Below are 19,755 nucleotides of genomic sequence, written 5' to 3' on the forward strand. Positions count from 1 at the left end.
ATGTACAAACCATTCGAACCTGGATCTCCTCCAACCATTTCCCATAGAATTCACTGAGTCTAAGCTACATCTGGTATACTGCAATTGTTTAACTCCTGCATAATTGATGCATCAATGACTCTATTTTACTATTCTCTAGAAGATTCTATTTATTCTAAATCTTCTACAGGTAGCCTAGAATAAATTTACTTAGCAATCAGAAAAATAAATGCAACCCAATATACAATTTCCACATAGAAATTTATCCATTTTCATTTGCTGTTTTCTCTGGCATTATCTCCTTGGAACCAGATTGAATTGCATATTTCCACTTACCTTTTCTTCTTCTCTATAGAAGCTAATATTTCATTTGATATGTAACATTTTCAGGAAAGAAAACAGGATTTTTTTTTTTTTTTTAGGTTTTAAACTGAAGTTATTAACAATGGAACATTTCTCTTGGTGGTAAGTAGCCTACCGAATAATGAACAGTGGGGCTCATCTGTGTTCCTCTCTTCATAAGGGTTTAAACATTTAAAAGGAAGCTATTGAGCCCTGGATGCTATCTCTCAAATCTCTAGTAAACAACTCTAGATTGTTATCCTTCCTATTTTGCCAGCTGTTTTTTTTTTTATTGGCTATTGAAATATATGTGTATATACAAAGGAAAGAAGCAGTTCGATTCAATACTTGATTTCTCAACAATACTCAGTCTCAGAGGGACTGCTGGGTAGTTACATTTAATTACAAAGCAAATACAAATCATTTGATGTGATCCAGGAATGATGCCTGTTTTCTGAACATCTTCAGTTCTGTTTAACTGACATAAGCTTCTACTTTTCAATGACTGAAAAAACAGGAAAAATTAGGTGGATGTTTTTGTTGTTATGTTTACCCAGTGGTGGAATAAAATTTAACCATAACAGCTACACATAAAAGAGATTATTCTTTTTCCCCATGGCTCTTACAATAGAAAAGAAATGAGCTCAATTCCACTGAAGCAAATGTGGAATACTTTGGAGTACTGGGGCTTGTGTCTGGGGAGTGTGTAAGGATGGGCATTATGAGTAGGTGAGTGTGCTTGGTGTAGAAGGGTGCTGGGGTAGGTGCTTGCTTGGCAGTCCTTTCCTAAAGGAGGCTGTTCATCTCTTAAGGAAGTTCTGAGGCAGGCATCCTACCTTTTCTGTATTCATTCAAAAGGATTGGTCCTACGTGTGTGAGTGTGATATGCCTGGATTCCTCAAAGGAACACAGAAATACCGGACAGTCGGATCTTTAGATAAGTATTTTCTGAAATATGTGACCCTGGCTCATGTTGATGACCCCATTGATGCTTCCTAAAATTTCAGTGAAGCTGAGGGGGATTAAGGCTTTTTGGTCACCAGGATGTGACCTGTCACTCCTAAACAACTCTTAAGAAATTACTGCTTCTTAACTAGGTGTGGAAGTGGGTGCCTTTAATCTCTGCACTTGGTGGTGGGAGGGGGTGGCTGGTAAATCTCTGAGTTTTAGAACAGGCTGCTCTTCTGAGGGATAACCAGGATAACCAGGGCTAAACAAGGAAACTCTGTCAAAGAAGAAAAAAAGAAGAAAGAAAGTAAGAGAGAGAAATAAAGAGAGAAAGAGAGAAAGAAAGAAACAAAGAAAGAGAGAGGAAGAAAGGGAGAAAAGAAGAAAAGGGAAAAATTAAATCACTATTACTGTATGTGTACATGTAAAATTAAATTTATAAAAGAAAAAAATCAATGCCATACAAACTTGTACTTCATTCATACCACAGAATTGTAAAGCGCTATTTATGAAAATTGAAGCATATATTCTGAGGAAGATTCAATGACATCTTGCCCAAACTTCTGAAACCAAATCAGAATATTAGTCCAGGAAATATTTTTCTTCATGTGTTTATTAATTTTCAAATAACTTTACAGAATCCAATTGCCACACTGTATAAGTTGACAATACAACTTGTTAAATAAAAGTCTCAGGGTCCCTTGTCCTGGAATGATGTCTTTGATATCTTGTTTTAACTTACAATACATTAATTAAATTTGCAATTTTAGAGTAATGTTCTTATATATTTGGTTAATATAATATTTACAAGAGTCTATTTCCAAAGCAGTAGGCAAAAGCATGTTTATACTTTTTTATTTAATGAACAGATACTGATTCTGAGTTGAGTTCTGTTTTCTTATTGGTATGTGTGCACACATGTTATGCTAGTTAACCTTTACATATGGAGGCCTGAGGTTGACATCATAGACCTCTACTCTCCATCTTAATATTTGAAGCAGCATCTCTCACTGTTTCCTGAACTCACTGATTCAGCTACTGCCACACCCACCTTCCCACATGGGCACAGAGGATGCCAACTCGGGTTCTTAGAATTGTAGAGCACACTCTTTAAACAGCCGTTCCCCATTCCTTGCTTTCTCAAAAGCATTTTTATTGCAATATTGTTGAGATTATTTCTGTGCAGATAATCTCATTTAAGAACACAAGTATGATCATAGCGGTACCACTTTACTTTGTATATGAACAAATAACAGTAGGCTGATCAAACGGCAAAGAGTTGCTCTCTTCTTCCTCACATGTTTTGATATCTTACGTTAGGAGTTCTATCACAAAATTTTTAGGCTAAGTAGTCACAAAAAGCAGAAATGTATCCCTAATAGTCCTAGAGATTGAGAAGACGAGTATTGAGGCAGTGATGACTTTTTTCTATTTTTAATATTTGTAATTTGTTCTTAGATGTTTTTGAGCTATTAATAGTATTGCAAGTATCACTACTACATTAATGAATGTTATACAGAAACATGGACGATTGTCCATTCTACACTTTTAGGCACATTCTCTTTCATGGTGTACATTTTGCTTTATACTGGTTCAGTACTAATAATATACTATGACAGTTGTTATAGTATTCATTTATTCTGTTAATAAATATTAATTGATCACTTACTAGACACAAGTCCACTGGATCACAAGCATGAGTCAGACATGTGTAATCGTCTATCTTTTTTTTAGCACTATGGTTCTTTTCTTCTTATTTATTATTCTGTCATACAATTCACTCAACAACAGTTTCCCCTCACTCCCTTCCTCCCACTTCCTCCACCCCATCCATGCCTTATGTTTGTCAAAGCCTGACTTTCTGACTCATTGGTCAGAATGATTCAGATTTATGCTAATCCTATTCTTATGTGGCACAACTGGAAAAAACGGCATCAACAGGACCTTATGTGTTTGTGGTTGGAGGATTGTGTACAGGCCAGATATTAATCTCAACTGTCATACCTTAGGAGCCATAAACCTGTTTTTGAGACAGGATCTCTCACCCTAGAACATCCTATTTAGGGTAATTTGACTGCTTGTTTAGGGCCTGGGATTTAATTGTCTCCAACTTCTCACCTTGCAGATTAAAAGTGTGCACACAGTTTCCTTTGTGTGTTCCTGGAACTGAACTCAGGGACTCATGCATTTTTTTAGCTGTATTTCAATGACTGCCATCTCCAGTCTCTGAAATCTCTCTCATAAAGACATTATTCACTGACCTTACCCCAAATTTAGTTACCTTCTAACCCCTAACCACATAGTACCATCTCCTTCAGGCCAAAAATTAAGAGGTGTCAAGATTAAGATCATAGTATATTGTAGTAAATGTTGACATTGTTGTCTGCAGCCTGAAGAAAATGGTCATCTTTGGTGGTTTGAATAGAAATGGTCCCCAAAGACACATGTGTTTGTAGGCTTAGACCATAGGAAGTGGCACTATGAGGAGTTATAGACTTGATAGAGTAAGTGTGGCATCGATGAAATTTACCTAATTAAAATGATGTTGTCAATTTGTGGGAAACAATTCAGCCATTTCCTATAGATATACCGGCATTCTTAACCAATTCATGTAGTTCGCTCTGAATCTATTACTGAGTTGTCTATGTATTTTAATTTTTCAATACATGACAAATGGGCTCACTGTCTCTTCAGCATTAATTTAAAAAGTACTATGTGTGTAGAATGCTAGTATGTTGGCAGCATGCAATAGGACATATAGTTGACAATGAATTAAACAAGGACGAACTTTGTGTCTTGTTTCCAAATTGAATAATTTAAATACAGATTTTATGATACATGTACTCTGAAAGGACACAGACCATCTTGAGTTAAAGATTTGAAATGACAGCGTTTCTCATATTAAGAATGGCTAATTTTGGAAGGTATGAATTATTGGATTAACTATTTTCTAGCTTGGTTATTCTATATGGCTAGTAATAAGTCAAATGCTATACTAACAGCTGCCATATACTTCATTAGAAAAACTCACTGTGGTTTCCCATTTTTATAGGTGCCATTAAGAGTAGGAGAAAGAAAACGTATAAAAAAGTTCAAACATACCCTATGAAAACAAGCAGTTTAGTTATGGCCACATGTTCTTGGTTCTGTCAGCCATTTGCCATGGCCAGAACTGTCTTGCCAGATACACTGATTTAGGTTGGTGTTTTGTCTTGTTTTTCTTCTTAACACAGAAATTTAATAAGCACAAAATACAGAAAATCTATGTATGATCAGATACATCACAGGTTTGTAGAGGCATGTGCTGGATCCCTAATGCTATCACTGAAATGGAGAGACAGTGCACATCTCGTTCGGGATCTGTGGTTGAAAGAACTGGACTGATGAGCCCATTCCCTATATGACAGCCCATTTAGAAGACCTAGTCTCCTTCCTTAGTGATAAAACAACAATAAAATAACAATAACAAAAGATCACGCTTATTTAAAGTTTAAGAAGACCCCTTATTGATAGCAGATTTTTAGAGGGGAAGCTTTCCATGTCTTATTCTTATATTTTTATTTGGTTGGTTGGTTGGTTTAAATGAGTATACTGTTACTGTCTTCAGACACACCAGAAGAGGGAATAGGATCCCATTACAGATGGTTGTGAGCCATCATGTAGTTACTGGGAGTTGGACTCAGGACCTCTGGAAGAGCAGTCAGTGCTCATAAACACTGTGCCATCTCTCTAGCCTCCTATGTCTTGGGGTTTTAATATGTTCAACAACCATCCCACTCTCAAGGAGTTCTGCGTGATTTCTTTCTCATAAGCAAAACACAACTAAAACAAACAAAATAAAACAAAACAAAACTATCATATTTCATCATCAGTGAATGTTCTTCTTAGAATTTTCCAGAGAAAGGAACTGGGGTCACTGACCCCTTGGGTGCCTTGGCGACAGTGAACATTCAGTGTCTGTACTTCTCTGGGACCTTCATTTCACCTGTTTCTCTCTTACCAACACATCTGCCCCTTACACCATTTCAAGATCCAGGAACAAATTATTATTTTCAACTCTTCCTCCTCATATGTCTGTATACAGCACATAGATATTATCCATTGATACAAACAAGCCAGAATAGCTATCCATTTCAATCATGATTTCAAAACTAAAAGCATTAACCATGGCACTGGTATATACCAGTTAATTTCAGAAAATGGTGCTGCAGTCTAAAAATAGGAATTTCACTTTTAAACAATATCTGAACATACAATCCCATGGGTGTCCCTTACAGCTATAATATCCCTGACTGGGGCTGCTTAAGTGACTAATGACTTCCGAGTACTGCCATCTTAAGCCTATACTTTCTCGAGGGCTACACTGAATCAGTGACTGAATGTGATGTGCTAAGACAAGCTGGTTCCATTTACACACGGGACTCCCCTGATGAATGAATACGGGCCTTGGGGAAAGGCTCTTAGACATTTACAGTAGTCTAAGTCTTCCTTTCACTGTTTTCACTATTATCCATTCTTTGCAGTCTATCAATAGCAGTCACATATGCATGGGAGTAGACTGGCTTTCTAGATATTTCCTCATTTTCCATCACTAGAACCCAACTGCTGTCCCACCAAAACAAAGCATATCTAATCTGGTCTTCAATCTTTCTTCAGGATGAGCAATCCGACATTGCAAAGGCAAGAAAGAATTGAAACAACACAAAACAAAATGTATATTTGGATGAAAATATAGGGCTGGCTTACTCACCATTCCCCAAAGGCTCAAGAAACAGTATTTCATTGAGTAGAAGAATTAGTCTCCTGTTCATTTGCCAAAATGTTATCATGTTTAATTAGGGAAAATTTCACATGAGGGGTTTGAGTGGAGAACACTTTAAAAACTGCTGACTTTAACAGCTCTGCTCATTTCACTAGACCTGCACAAGATTAGGCACCTCAACATTTCATCACAGACTGGGGAGGGACTGAGAGACCATATTCCTTCCTGAGTGTCTGTCTGTGGGCAATCAGTTGTTGCTGGGAGGAGAAGTGTCATTTTCTTCAGTGGAAATACCTACAATAAGTTTCTTATATTCTAATATATAACTCGAAATCTCTGCCACAAAAGACAACTTTACATGGAAGCAATTTTTATTTACAGCAACCAATGAAAAAGTAGATGTATATTTGATCTGGAAAATAGATCTTCAGTTATCCCATGGTAGCCTGCTTGTATGGCACAATAATTATATAGAAAGACACACACTATTACATAATATATGATTTAACAAATGTTATGGTCCAATCTATAATAAATATGAAGTGATTGTTATAAAAGACCTCTACTTATGATACCCAAATTACTTTTATGCACTGTACCATCAATAAGAAACATATATCAACACTTGCAATAAAATTACAGTAACTCTATCAGCCAGGTTGTGATAGTATGTGCTTTTAATCCGAGCATTCCAGAGGCAGAGGCAGAGGCAGAGGCAGACATATCTCTGAGTTTGAGGCCAGTCTGGTCTATTACATTTCAGCACTAGCTTCATGCATCATCACACACTGAAGGTGTTTATTAAGAGATCATTAAAATATCCATGTCATGTGCTTCTTAGGAATATATTTACAATATGTGTGTGCATATTCCTGACAAGTTGTCACTTGTGAAGGAACAGTGAGTTCCAGGAGAGCCTGAGCTAAACAAATGAACCCAGTCTTGAAAAACCAAACAGATAGATTATATATATATGATATGTGATATATATGATATATATCTTATCTGAACTCATCAAATGTTTTAAAATTTGACATATACTAAGCATATTGTGTTAAACTTTTACTGTATACCAACATTGTCAATGAACACTTTATAATTTCTGATGACATTCTATTTATACAACACATCAGAATCATATTTTAGATTTTATAAACATCAATGAATAAGAAGCGAAGAGATGTTTATACCTATACGTTTCTCAAGAATCTCATTAATTAAATGTCATTTTCTTATAGGAGGTCTAGGAAGTACATTAAGCTCATGCTGATTACTGAGACATAGTCAAAAAAAAAAAAAAAAAAGATGAGCCTATATGTACAGACAGACATAGGAAGATGATGAACACATGCAATATTTACAGAAAGTGCTTCGTTTCACCTTTTATAATGCTGATAGCAGGACTTGGATTATTTATGATCAGTTTAATTAATGGTCCTTCCCCAAGTGACAACTTGTCAGGAACATGCACACACATATTGTAAATATATTCCTAAGAAGCACATGACATGGGTATTTTAATGATCTCTTAATAAACACCTTCAGTGTGTGATGATGCATGAAGCTAGTGCTGAAATGTAGTAGTTGCCTGAGGTGAGTATTAATGTACCACTAAAATAAAATCAAGTATAACAATGTCACATTAGTCGAGACATTGTTAAAAACAACTATCAGCATGCTGTTGCTTATTTTCTTTTTTTATTAAATTATTTTATTTACATTCCAAATGTTGCCCCACTTCCTGGTCTCTCCACCCTGAGTTCTTTGCCCCATCCTCCTCCCATTCCCTTCTGAGGGAGTGCTCCTGACCCACTACCTCCCAGCATGTGAGAACTTCCTTGGGGCATCAAGTTTCTATAGGATTAGGCACATCCTCTCCCACTGAGGCCAAACAATGCAGTCTTCTGCTTCTTATGTACTGGAGGCCACAGACAAACCCATGTATGCTCTTTGATTGGTAGCTTAGTCTCTGACAAGTATAATGGGCCCAGGCTAGTAGATACTTTGGTTGTTCCTATGGGGATGCCATCCAATTCAGCTCCTTCAGTCCTTCCCCTAACTCTTCCATAGGGGTCCTGGACCTCAGTTCAATGGTTGACTGTAAGTATCTGTATCTGTCTCAGTTAGCTGCTGGCAGAGCCTCGCAGAGGACAGCCATGCTAGGTTCCTGTTTGTAAGCAAGACATAAGCATCAGTAATAGTGTCAGGGTTTGGTGCCTTCATATGGGATTGATCAAGACTGAACAAAAGGCCATCCAGTGTCTATTTCCTAAGGGGAAGAAAATGAATATCACATACTCATGATATCACCTTTGAAATGTCATCTACATGACAGTGAAGAAAATTGATATGAGATAATTGTATCAAAGAGTATAAAGTTTCACAACACAATGAATAGCAGCTATTAGCAGAAGTTTTAATGCATTTAGTGATTCTAGATACCCTCCCACCTTTTCCAAGATTTAACAATAACCCTTAGAATTGTGGAGCTAACTCCATGTTGGCATTAGTATTCTGTAATTGATTAGAATAAACTCAGGACTGACAGATTATGGGAACTAAAAGGGGGTAGGGGAAGGAGGGGGAGGGAGGATAGCCCACATCCAGCCAGAGTTTCTCCTATGCTCACAGCAGGCAAACTCAGGAGGGCTACCTGACACTTTCCACTCTGCCCCAGGTTGGCATCTAAGCCACTGACCCCACTGGATAGGGCTGGGGGTGGGGGGTGGACAAGGGGCAGCCCCTGACCGGGAACCCAGGATAACACTCTGTAGCCCCTGGGTTATAGGAGAGAGGGCTGAGGGAGAGAGGCTCCCATGCAGGGGAGAGTAAGCACAGCGGACCTTGATTATAACACAGGAAGGCCTTCCATCCTGAAATTAGAAACGGCTCATTAATATTTTATTCCCTATTCTAGGGAAGGATGTAGTATCCACATGTTGGTCTTCCTTCTTGATTTTCTTGTTTTGGAAGTTGTATCTTTGTCCTTATTACCAGTTGGAATATCTTCTGGGTATATACCCAGGAGAGGTAAGATGAAAGGATGGACAATCCAGAGACTGCCCAACCCAGGGGTCCATCCCATAATCAGCCACCAAATGCAGACACTATTGCATACGCCAGCAAGATTTTGCTGAAGGGACCCTGATGTAGCTGTCTCGTGTGAGGCTTTGCCAGTGCCTGGCAAATACAGAAGTGGATGCTCACAGTCAGCTATAAGATGGAACACAGGGCCCCTAATGGAGGAGCTAGAGAAAGGGCCCAAGAAGCTGAAGGGGTTTGCAACTCTATAGGTGGAACAGCAATATGAACTAACCGTTACCCCCAGAGCTTGTGTCTCTAGCTGCATATGTAGTAGAAGATGGCCTAGTCGGCCATCATTGAGAAGAGAGGCCCCTTCGTCTAGCAAACTTTGTATGCCCCAGTACAGGGGAACACCAGGGCCAAGAATTGGGAGTGAGTGGGTAGGAGAGCAGGGCAGAGGGAGGGTATAGGGGACTTTTGGGATGGAATTTGAAATGTAAATGAAGACAATATCTAATAAAAAAAGTGGGAAAAATACTGAAGTTAATCTGGTCTTGTAAATAAAAGGAAGCCATGTGAATGATTGAATGAGTGAATGAATAAATAAATAAATAAATAAAATTTAGAAGAAATTTAAAAAAAGAAAAGAAAAGAAAGGAAAAGGAAAGAAACAGCTCATTAGAGGAAAGCCTATCCCATTGTCCAAGAGCAGCAGGTCTTGATGAACAGAGACAGTATATGGTTTTAGAGCTTTATTATAGAATGGCAGGGGGAAAGAGAAAAGGTGGGAAGAGAGAGAGAAAGGCCAGAGTAAGAGGGAGAGAGAGTAAGAGAGTAAGAGCAGAGGAGTAGAGGAGTAGAGGAGAGTAAGGGGAGTAAGAAGTAAGAGAGTGAGGTGGGGCCAAGCAGCCCCTCTTATGGTGTGCTGTTATCTTTACTGTTGCTAGGTAACTGGGGAGGAGTCTAGCCTGAAGGTCAGAAGCTTGGGACATCATCTATGTGACTACTAACCACACTTCTGTGGGGCTGTGGGGGTGGTAACTTCAACAGGAGCCAGAGTTCCAGGAGCATGAGGGAACGCCTACTGTGCTATGTAGGTGAATTATCACCACTCAGGGGTTCAGACCTCTGCTCAACTAGAAATCAGACTGCCTGTGTATAGCACAATGCCCAACAACAGATTACGTTGATTTAAGCACACTACACAATGAATTAGTTTGAAATTTTGAAATTTGTGGCACAGTAATGCCTTAACCACTGACATACTTACCTTGAAATATACAAACCACAGCCATTTTGACTTCACTAGTAAAAGGGACATTGATAATGGTTACTGTGTAGTTAACAACTTTAGTGAGTCAGTTTCTATATTATAAAATTATGCACAGATTATCTGTGTAAACTATTTAAAAAAAATAGTTGGCTAGATTAAGTTCAAAATGGCATGCTTTTTTGTGGCTTTCAGAATGAACTGATTGGCTTCTGGTTTGAATCACTTAGTATTTGAAATGATTATTGCCACGGAAGAGAAGAGACTCCAAAATAAGAATATGATCATTTGTAATCCTGTAATGATCAGAAAGAGTGACTATGAATTCTTCCTTCTGTGGTTCCTCTATTGCTGTCCTTATAAGATTTATGTACAGAACAGCTTGAATCTCAGATGTCACCACATATTTTTTTTCCAGAGCTGAGGGCTGAACCCAGGGCCTTAAGCTTGCTAGCCAAGTGCTGTACCACTGAGCTAAGTCCACAGCCCATCACCACATTTTTTTTTTTTTTTACAGAGAACATTAGTAAGAGTTAGAAGAAAGGAAAAGAAGGAACATTCATCAATATGGGCTATGTAAATTTGATATCTGTGTGTTTTCAAAAAAGCCTTTCCTGTCTGCCTTCAGTGAGTAGATCTTTGGGTAGAATGTACATTTATCTTCCCCCTCCAAAGGTTTCTTTATATATTACGATTCTCTTCTGATGGGACACAGAGACATCTAGGTTATGATTTCTTCTGGAGGTGGCCATTATAACTCTCAACCAAAGCTCTTCTCTTCTTCTCTTCTCTCCTCTCCTCTCCTCTCCTCTCCTCTCCTCTCCTCCCCTCCCCTCCCCTCCCCTCCCCTCCCCTCCTCTTCTCTTCTCTTCTCTTCTTTTCTTTATTTCTTCTTCTCTTCTCTTCTCTTCTCTTCTCTTTCTCTCTCTCTCTCTCTCTCTCTCTCTCTCTCTCTCTCTCTCTCTCTCTTCCTATCTGGTGTTATGGTGGCATTTAAGCAGGACAAGAGTAGTGGAGAATTCATTGATTCACACACCTGTTTTGTTTGATTTTTTTTTTTTTGGATGTTACTTTTATAATAGAATGTAGGCATAGTTGCTTATTGCTTCACAATAAAGCAAAATGGTAGAGCTGGAAAGATTTCTCAGTGGTTAAAAATATTTGATGCTTTTCCAGAGGACTTGAGTTTGGTTCCAGAACCCAGGCAGGCTAGTTTACAACCTCTTGTAACTCCTGTTCCAAGGGATTCCAACACCCTCTTTTGCCTTCATAGTCCCCTGTATATATCCACTTTAACACATACACACTGTCACTAAAAGTAAAATAAATCCTTTTTTAAAAGCACAAACATGGTTACATTTCTGCAAAAGCTAATATATTTATTTAAATTTCAGATGGTATCTCCCTTCCAGGTTCACCTCTGCAAGCTCCTATCCCATCCCCTCCTCCGTGTTTCTATGATGATAACAGGATGCTGAGGGGAAAGGCACCTGGAAATTGAAAGCACTTGTGTAGTAACTCCTGTTATAAACGTAGCCTGAAAAGTTCATTTATCCTGAGACATTTTCTTCAAAAACCTGTGTTAGGGGACTTTGTCATTTATTTTGCTTTTGAAAATTAATGTTGAATTGGGATGATTTAACTAATCACTGATTTAACTTGTAAGGACAATCTTCCTTCCTGACATAGAAATTTCATCCAAGTAGGATGCTGGGTAAAGAAGATGAATGATTGATTTGGCTAGAAATATCAAATATTTCTTCCCTTATCAAAATGAATGAGTAAATAAATAAATAAATTAATTAATTAATAGAAATCAGGTTACAATGCAATGCCATTTGCAGTCAGATGGAGCATGAAGGGAACTGAAAATTTGTTTCTGGTTTTTATGTCTGTCCTTTTTTGATTGTCTACCATCTCTCTGATGTTTACAACACGCCTGGAGTTCTATTGTTTTCTTTCTTTCTTCTTTGGGACTTGGAATTAGCATCTGAGAAATTAATTGTCTTCCCACTCCATGCTAGCTGTGCTGTTGTCTGATGCCGGCCCTTCTGTCCAAGATTTTTCCTACATCACTGAGCAGAGAACAGCATGCTTCCTTTCAGTGTCTGCTCCCTGACAGCTCTCGTCTCCCATAATAGAAAGACAGGACAGTCAGAGAGTCTATTAAATAGACATACTCAGTTTGTTTCTGTGCTTGCATTATACAAACACCCTGAAAGAAAATATATGCTGAAAACCATATCTAGGATAATTCTCAGTTGTATTCCCCAAATGATTTGCATTAGCATTGAGAATTCAATTTCTGGTGCCAGGGTGGAGGGACATATCTTGACGTTCAGCTAAAATCACTTTGTATAAATTGGAAGTGTTGCTTTAATAAATTGATCAAAAAGACAATATCTTTTCCAGGCATATTAATATTCACCTCTAATTCCATCATTCCAAAGACGCAGACAGTAAGAATTTGAGTTACAGCTCACCTAGGCTTCATAATAAGACCTTCTGTAAACAAAGAAACTAATAAAAGTAGTTTTACTCTGAACAAGAGTGGAGTGTTCTTAAAGTGCTAGAAAATGTTGTAAGAAAAGGATGAGGCTAAACTTTAAGTTCCGAGACCCCAAACTATGCCGAAAACCATAGCTCCAAGCAAAGCTCAAAGATCTTTAGGTTTTGTTTGTTTGTTTGTTTTTCACTTTCTCTTAAATAAAAAGTTTGACTGAGAGCAAATGAGGACACGAGGTAACATCTCTTACTAATTAATAAGGACTCAGATTAAACGATAAACATGCATGTTGTATCAGTGGAGGAAACTCAAGGGCAGTTGGGAAAATTCTTGGCAGCATAAGTGATATGGAACTAATTTCTAATTTTCTAATCTCCAGCAAGCTCAAACTAGGATATTTGCCCCACCGTCACTGTACAATATAGTGAAGAATAAGAAATACAGGTTTGTCAGCGAAGCCCCGAGGGGAAGGAGAATGAATAGAAATTTGCAGCTTCTGAGATCAGGGATGGGGTCTGAAGGTAGGGAGATTTCTAGGAAGTCATAGAGACCTGGGATGAGGGAGGCTTCCATAAATCAATGTGGTGACCTTAGCCAAGATGCCAAACAGTGGGGACACGGACCCTGAAGACCTCACTTCTTGTAACTAGGCGGGACCCCCAGGGGAGGGGTAAGGAATCCAAGCCACCTGCACACTTTGTCCTGCCTACCAGATGTGGAGAGACTGAGGGAATGGCCAACCAGTAATTGGCCCAATTTGAGACCAATCCCATGTGCAAGCACTGATCCCTGACACTATTAATGATACTCTGTTATGATTGCAATATGCTGTTCACAGAGATGCTTCACTCACCAACTGACTCAGACTGATGCAGACACCCACAGCCAAACAGTGGATGGAGCTTGGGGACTCTTATGGAAGAATAGAAGGAAGGATTGTGGGCCCAGAAGGGAATAGGAACTCCACATCCCCAGGAAGTGGAGCAACAGAGTGAACTAATCAGTTTCTCTCTTAGAGCTTTCAGAGAGTGAGCTACTAGCAAAAGTGCATACACAGGCTGGACCAAGACCCTGGCACATATGTAGCAGATTTGCAGCTGAGAATCCTAAAGCTGTAGCTTGCTGTGGTGTCTATTTCCTGGCAAGGTTGCATTTCGTGGTCTCAGTGGGAGAAGATGCATGTAATCCTGCAGAGATTTAATGCTCCAGGTTGTGGTGGAGGAGAGACAAGAAGACTTCACCCTCTCAGAAGAGAAGGGAGGAGGGGAAGGAGGAGGAACTCTGTGAGGGGGACCGGAAGAGGGCAGGTCTGGAATGTAAATAAAAAAAAAAAATAAGAAATGTGGATTTGTTTCTAAGCTATACTTGTAGATTTAATGTACTGAATAATATTAATTATTTCGAATGGTCTGAGGTTTAAACTGACAAAAAAGAATTGTCGGATATTTTCCCTTTTCTCTGAATTCTTTACTCATGAAATAGTGCTGAAAGAGAATAGTGATGAATAAATCTGATTGTATGTGGTGAAGTATGGAAAAGTCAGCGCAAAGTAGTGCAAGTGCTTACTGAAGTAATTATCCTACTGCCTCGGCACCCATGGTAACAATTCCTTCTGGGGTCATCATGCAAACTCAGAAGGAGGCGGTATCTCTAAACTAGATTGGACATGATGCCCCATGGAACCTGCCTGGTTTCATAATGGAGAATGACTCAGAACTGCATCACTCCTTAACTCAAGGAACAATAGAGGCCATCTTAACTGGATTTCTGTAATATTTATCAATGCAGAATCCATTGGACTTAGTGAGATCTTCACATCGACCAGAATGCTAGTATGCTTCAACCACCTTATACTTCTATGGAAGACACAGACTGGAGTAAACGAAAATGATCTTACTAGAGATTTCACAATCATTAAAGTTAAAATATCTTCTTTTAAAAGAACTTCTCCTAAACTACAAACATATAAGCTGAACCATTTCTGCACTATCTATAACATCCAAGGAAAGAGCAGACAACTAACTACTCTTTAATAAATGGCAAAGAAATGCCTCCTTTGATGGAAAACATTTTTCATATACTAAGTGCCGGGAAGCAATATTAATATTGATTCAGACTCAACTATGAATGCTGACCTCGAAAGTACCGACTGTGATTAGCTGGATGTGCACGGGTCTCACAGGCTATAAATTCTGGCTTTTTCTCCTGGATGACATTTTAAATCAAGGCAATTTGAGTTTTCTATGCTATCATGGAAGCATTGAACACTTTTAAATACTGTTGATACAGTCTGTAATGGAAAGAAAACTACACACACACACACACACACACACACACACACACACACACACACACACACACAGTAGTTCTGCACAGCATCATCCCATGTGCTAGGAAACACTTTTCATGAGATTAGAGAGGTAGATAAAATGTAGTCAGTACATGTTTGGGCTTAACCAACCATTTAGATGAAATGAGAGTAGAGTGAGCCAATTCCTAGAGAATAAAATGTAGTTTTCTCTTCTAAAGCAGTACCCTCAGAGCAGCGTGTTGACTCTAGAATGTGTAAATGCCAATTGCAATCAAACTCAAGGGGGAAAAACCATGTATTGATTTGGGTGATTTAAAATGTAAGCTTTCAAAGAGTAATTCTCTGTAGTGTAGAAAACACAAGTTCAGGGCTGGAGAGATTACTCAGTATATAATGAAATTGCTGCACAATATGAGGCCCTGAAGACCACCAACACCCACATAAAAGTCTGCTAGGGCAGTGGCTCAGAAGTGCGAACAAGGGAAGCCTTGGTCATGCTAGTTAGCTGAAGTGACAAAAAATCTAGATTTTAATAAAAGATCCTGCATCAATAGATACAGTGGAGAGAAGAAAAAAGTTACCTAGCAATAATGTGTTTTCTCCATTACACACAAACATCACCTACATGTATGTGTGCCCACAACTATGTGAATATACAGAAATATTTACATATATACTACAGAAAAGGAAAAAGTCCTCCCTTTATATATCACAAGCTCAAATTATTCCATAATGATTAAAAAATAATCATAAGACACCTTGTGAGCTAGTTTCAGTTTGCCTGTACCACATCCTGGAATTCCTTCTTCGAGATACACATAGTATATCTTGTGATTCTTAATGGTCCATGCTATGAAGTGTAGTGATGTACACTCCTTTCAGCTCACTCATCTCATGGCTTTTGGTGAGTTATTTTCCTGTTTCTATCTTCATTTTCTTCCACCCTGTTTCTGCATTTTGCTTTTGTCTTTCCATTTGCTGTACTTTTCCCCACATATGCTGATTATTGACAACTGTAAATGTAATTTGCTTTTTGTGGAATTTTAAAAAATGCATGTAGCCTTATGATTTCAACTTTAGTTATATTTTAAAGAGAACAGGTTTTCTTTTGGCTCACAGGACTCCTTGTAATCAAGCATTGAGCAGAATCGAACACAAGAAGCAGTTAACAGTAGGGTACTTACTTCAGAAGTAAGATAGGAAAAATGCCTCTATATGACAGAGCCTTTCCTGTATGCAATTTATTGTCTTTTCTTAAAGCTTTACCTCATACATGTATGTGTCTTTTATCTTTTGTCCATTACTTTTTGTTTGTTAAATAGGCCTAAGTAACACACCCAAGTGAGGGATGTGTTGTCTCCAGAATCCAAATAGACCCACTAAACATTGTGCTTCTTTCTTGGTTGTAGGAGGGGCCAGGTGCAATAACTTATCTTTCACCTTAGAAGGAATATCTCTGCATGCCCCACACCACTGGACTCCTAAGAATTTCACTGAGGTAGATGGTCCTTGAATTTTGGTTGGATTTATTTCCCATCCTCTGATACGCATATGTGTTACCAATGAGTCCAAAGTGGTTGCTACTTCCTGCTCACTTGGTCCAATCAGCATAATGTCATCAATATAGTGCACCAATGTGATATTTTGTGGAAGATCCAAACGATCAAGATCCCTTCTAACTAAATAAAATGCTCAATAACTGAGGAGTTGGCAAATCCAGCAAATAAGCACACAATTAAGAGATTTGATGAGTCCTAGGAATGTAAGGGAGGATGTAAGGGAAGATGAAAGTCCTATGGGTACCTAATGAGGCATCGCAGACACAAACCACTGCCATGCACTTTGAAATGCTCTCTGAAGCAGACAGAGTCGCTGAGTGAACACAGTGTGGTGGATAGCAAACCAGACAGATACGATGTTTGCCCTAATATTCTGATTTATTAAGTTTCTCAATCTTTCATTCTAAGAGGTAAAAAAAATACAAATGTAGATACTTAATGCTACAAATCAAATATATAGCGAGGGTTCTTTTGTTGTATTGCAGCCTAATTATGATCCATTAGGAAATAGGGCGTACAAATTAGTATGTAACTTCCAAAGATATCACATCATAATAAGTGGTAAAAAGTGATATTTCAAGTAGTTTAATAAATACACATTGCTCTCTGGGCTACTTGTGAAAGACAATTACGAAGGAGGGATTTTAAAATCAGGATTTGTCTGACAGGTAAAGTAGGTATAAGCTATAAAAATTAGAAAACTCATTAAGTAAAGAAATTCAAGTAATAAATATCTTTGTATCTTTCCCAGAAGGCATATGGAGAAATCCTAGAGGAAGGCTAAAGTAGAGTACACAGGAAAATTAAGCAGATTTTCTTAAATAAAGAGGACTTATGGAAAATTTGTCATCTTAATGCAAGTGAATTAGTGTTAAACTAACCGTAGTATGAAGTGGTTTCGCTTTGGTTGTCCACTCCTCCTGTGCTTATTGCTGTTACCCTGTCATGCTTAGGTTTCCATTTTTCATTTGGGAGGTGTCTCCGTCATGAACTGAATTATTGCTTTTTTTTCCCAGTTATTGAATCATAACAGTCGTTTCATTTTAGCAGGAAAGCTGTAAAAGGTAGTTATTACTTATAAAAATCAATGTCAACAAACAAGGACCTAAAGTGAGTAGGCTTGCAATTTTAAAGTTATTGTTTTAAAGATGATGAAACCCAAACTCAGACAGTCTATCACTTACTTCTCTCCACATCATCTTTAAAGCATATCTGTAGTCTGAAGGTGTGATCTTAACTCCCAGAACTGCCACTGTGGAGCTAGCTGAATTCATACTTTAAATAGCTGGGGTGCTCTCTGTTGCACTAGGATTCTCTGAGGTCCTTTCTACCCCAGGGTACAGGTAGGCGTTAGTAACTCATCCCGAGAAACATGGTATCCATATGACTCATGGTACAAGGTCTTTGGTCCTTCATCTTGAAGCAGCTTCATCAATTCTCTGGCCTCTCTTTGCTCCTTCCACCTCAGCTCTTCTCCTGCAGCAGGAAGATCTCTTCCCTAGCCCTTGCAAACATGCTGTGCCCTCTACCTGAGGTCCTCACCCTACAGACATTCACCCTGTACTTCTTTTGAGAGACTAATGTTTGGGGGTTTAGACTCTATCTTAGACAACCCAACCTAAATTTAAACTCACGTAAACTAACAGACTGGCAACTAGCACCAGGTTCCAGGTTACTCCCAACAAGACCTGTATTTAACAAGTTTCCAGGATATTTCCCCAACAGATCTGCACCCCTGAAGTAATAAGCCAAACAAACACCACTCAGGAGGAAAGCAGAAGTTAAGTTTATGGTTTGGCTCCCAGCACCAGCCAAATATGTTAAAGGCCATAGTGGCCCCATAATCAGATGTGTACCCAGCAAGAGACCACTTTCTTGCCTCTATAAATGCTTGCCTAAAACTAGGTTCAGGGCTCCATCTTTCTGCTGTTTCAGGGTTGGCAGGGAGGCCAAGTTTGAACTTGAATAAAGAGTCCCTAACACAATTGCTCCTTGGTTGTCTTTTGGGTTCAAGAACATTTCCTGGCACAATTTAATCCCTTAATGCCTTCAAAGAAATGATAAATCCTGCTTGTGAGTAGAGTTTATGGCTTTTACTCAATATTTAATATTACCTCAAAATTTATTTGACGTCATTGACAGCTGATATTGAGGAATCGAACTTAAGCTTCTCATTAGATCTAATCAATTATTTGCTCACTTAATTTGGACTTAAAAATAACTAAAATAGAAAACAATATTAGTAATCTCATGTAACTCTTCATTTTTCTACTTACGAATTTCTATATGAATAATATACAACTAAATGAAATTTAACATCTTGTCCTACAAATATATAAGAATTTGAATCTTATATCATCAATTGTTTCAACTCAGACATACATTTTAAAAAGAAATCAACATAAGTCTAGAATTGTTTTCATGATTTGAAGTTAATTGGAATGTATGTGCTGATACTTGATGCACAAATCTTTATTTTTATCCATTTATTTATGAACATATTCATCATATTAAGGCAAAGCTATTTTTTTTTTCAGTAAGATGAAAATGCAAACTTTAAATGTGAACGTCAATTCAGAATACTTTTGCTCTAAAGCTTTCCATTGAGCATCTCTTGATATTTGTGCATTTATGCTAATTTAAAATCTAAGGTAATTATAATAACTGTGGAATGCTAATTTCATTGTACTTTTTTTTTCCCCCTTCATAGCTCAGTTTTCTACCGACATAAAGATAAACTTTTTGGCCCAACCAACAATTTCTCATGTATGGGGGAGAAGTTCTAGGCAGTTGACCTTGCTGAGAGAGAGAGGGAGTCATTTTCCTCAGTGGTGTAGCAGGTAATAGATTACCTTTACTAGGGTAGCCCACCAACACACACATCCTTTGCAGGCAATGCCAATTAATGCAGTGGCCAAGCATAGCAAGTAAAGGACGACTTCTTGGGAAGAAGGACTGTATTGAGTGTGGAATTAGGCAGAAGTAGACTAGGAGGGAAGACTATGGTCAAATACACTGCATATATGTAAGTAATTTGGAAGGAACTAATAAATA

The 19,755-nt window shown here is 38.2% G+C and overlaps 1 long non-coding RNA gene across 6 annotated transcripts in view; it reads left to right on the top strand.

Moving 5' to 3' along the window:
* The first annotated feature begins 402 nt into the window (after positions 1–402).
* The window catches only part of Gm31136, a 155,363-nt gene continuing 136,010 nt past the window's right edge, over positions 403–19,755 (top strand). For all 6 annotated transcript variants that reach the window (XR_001778844.1, XR_001778842.1, XR_001778843.1 and 3 more), the window contains exon 1: positions 403–444. This is a non-coding gene — a long non-coding RNA (predicted gene, 31136). The remainder of the gene's footprint in view (positions 445–19,755) is intronic.

Source organism: Mus musculus, chromosome 1 (genome assembly GCF_000001635.26).
Source record: "Mus musculus strain C57BL/6J chromosome 1, GRCm38.p6 C57BL/6J".
Lineage (NCBI taxonomy): Eukaryota > Metazoa > Chordata > Mammalia > Rodentia > Muridae > Mus > Mus musculus.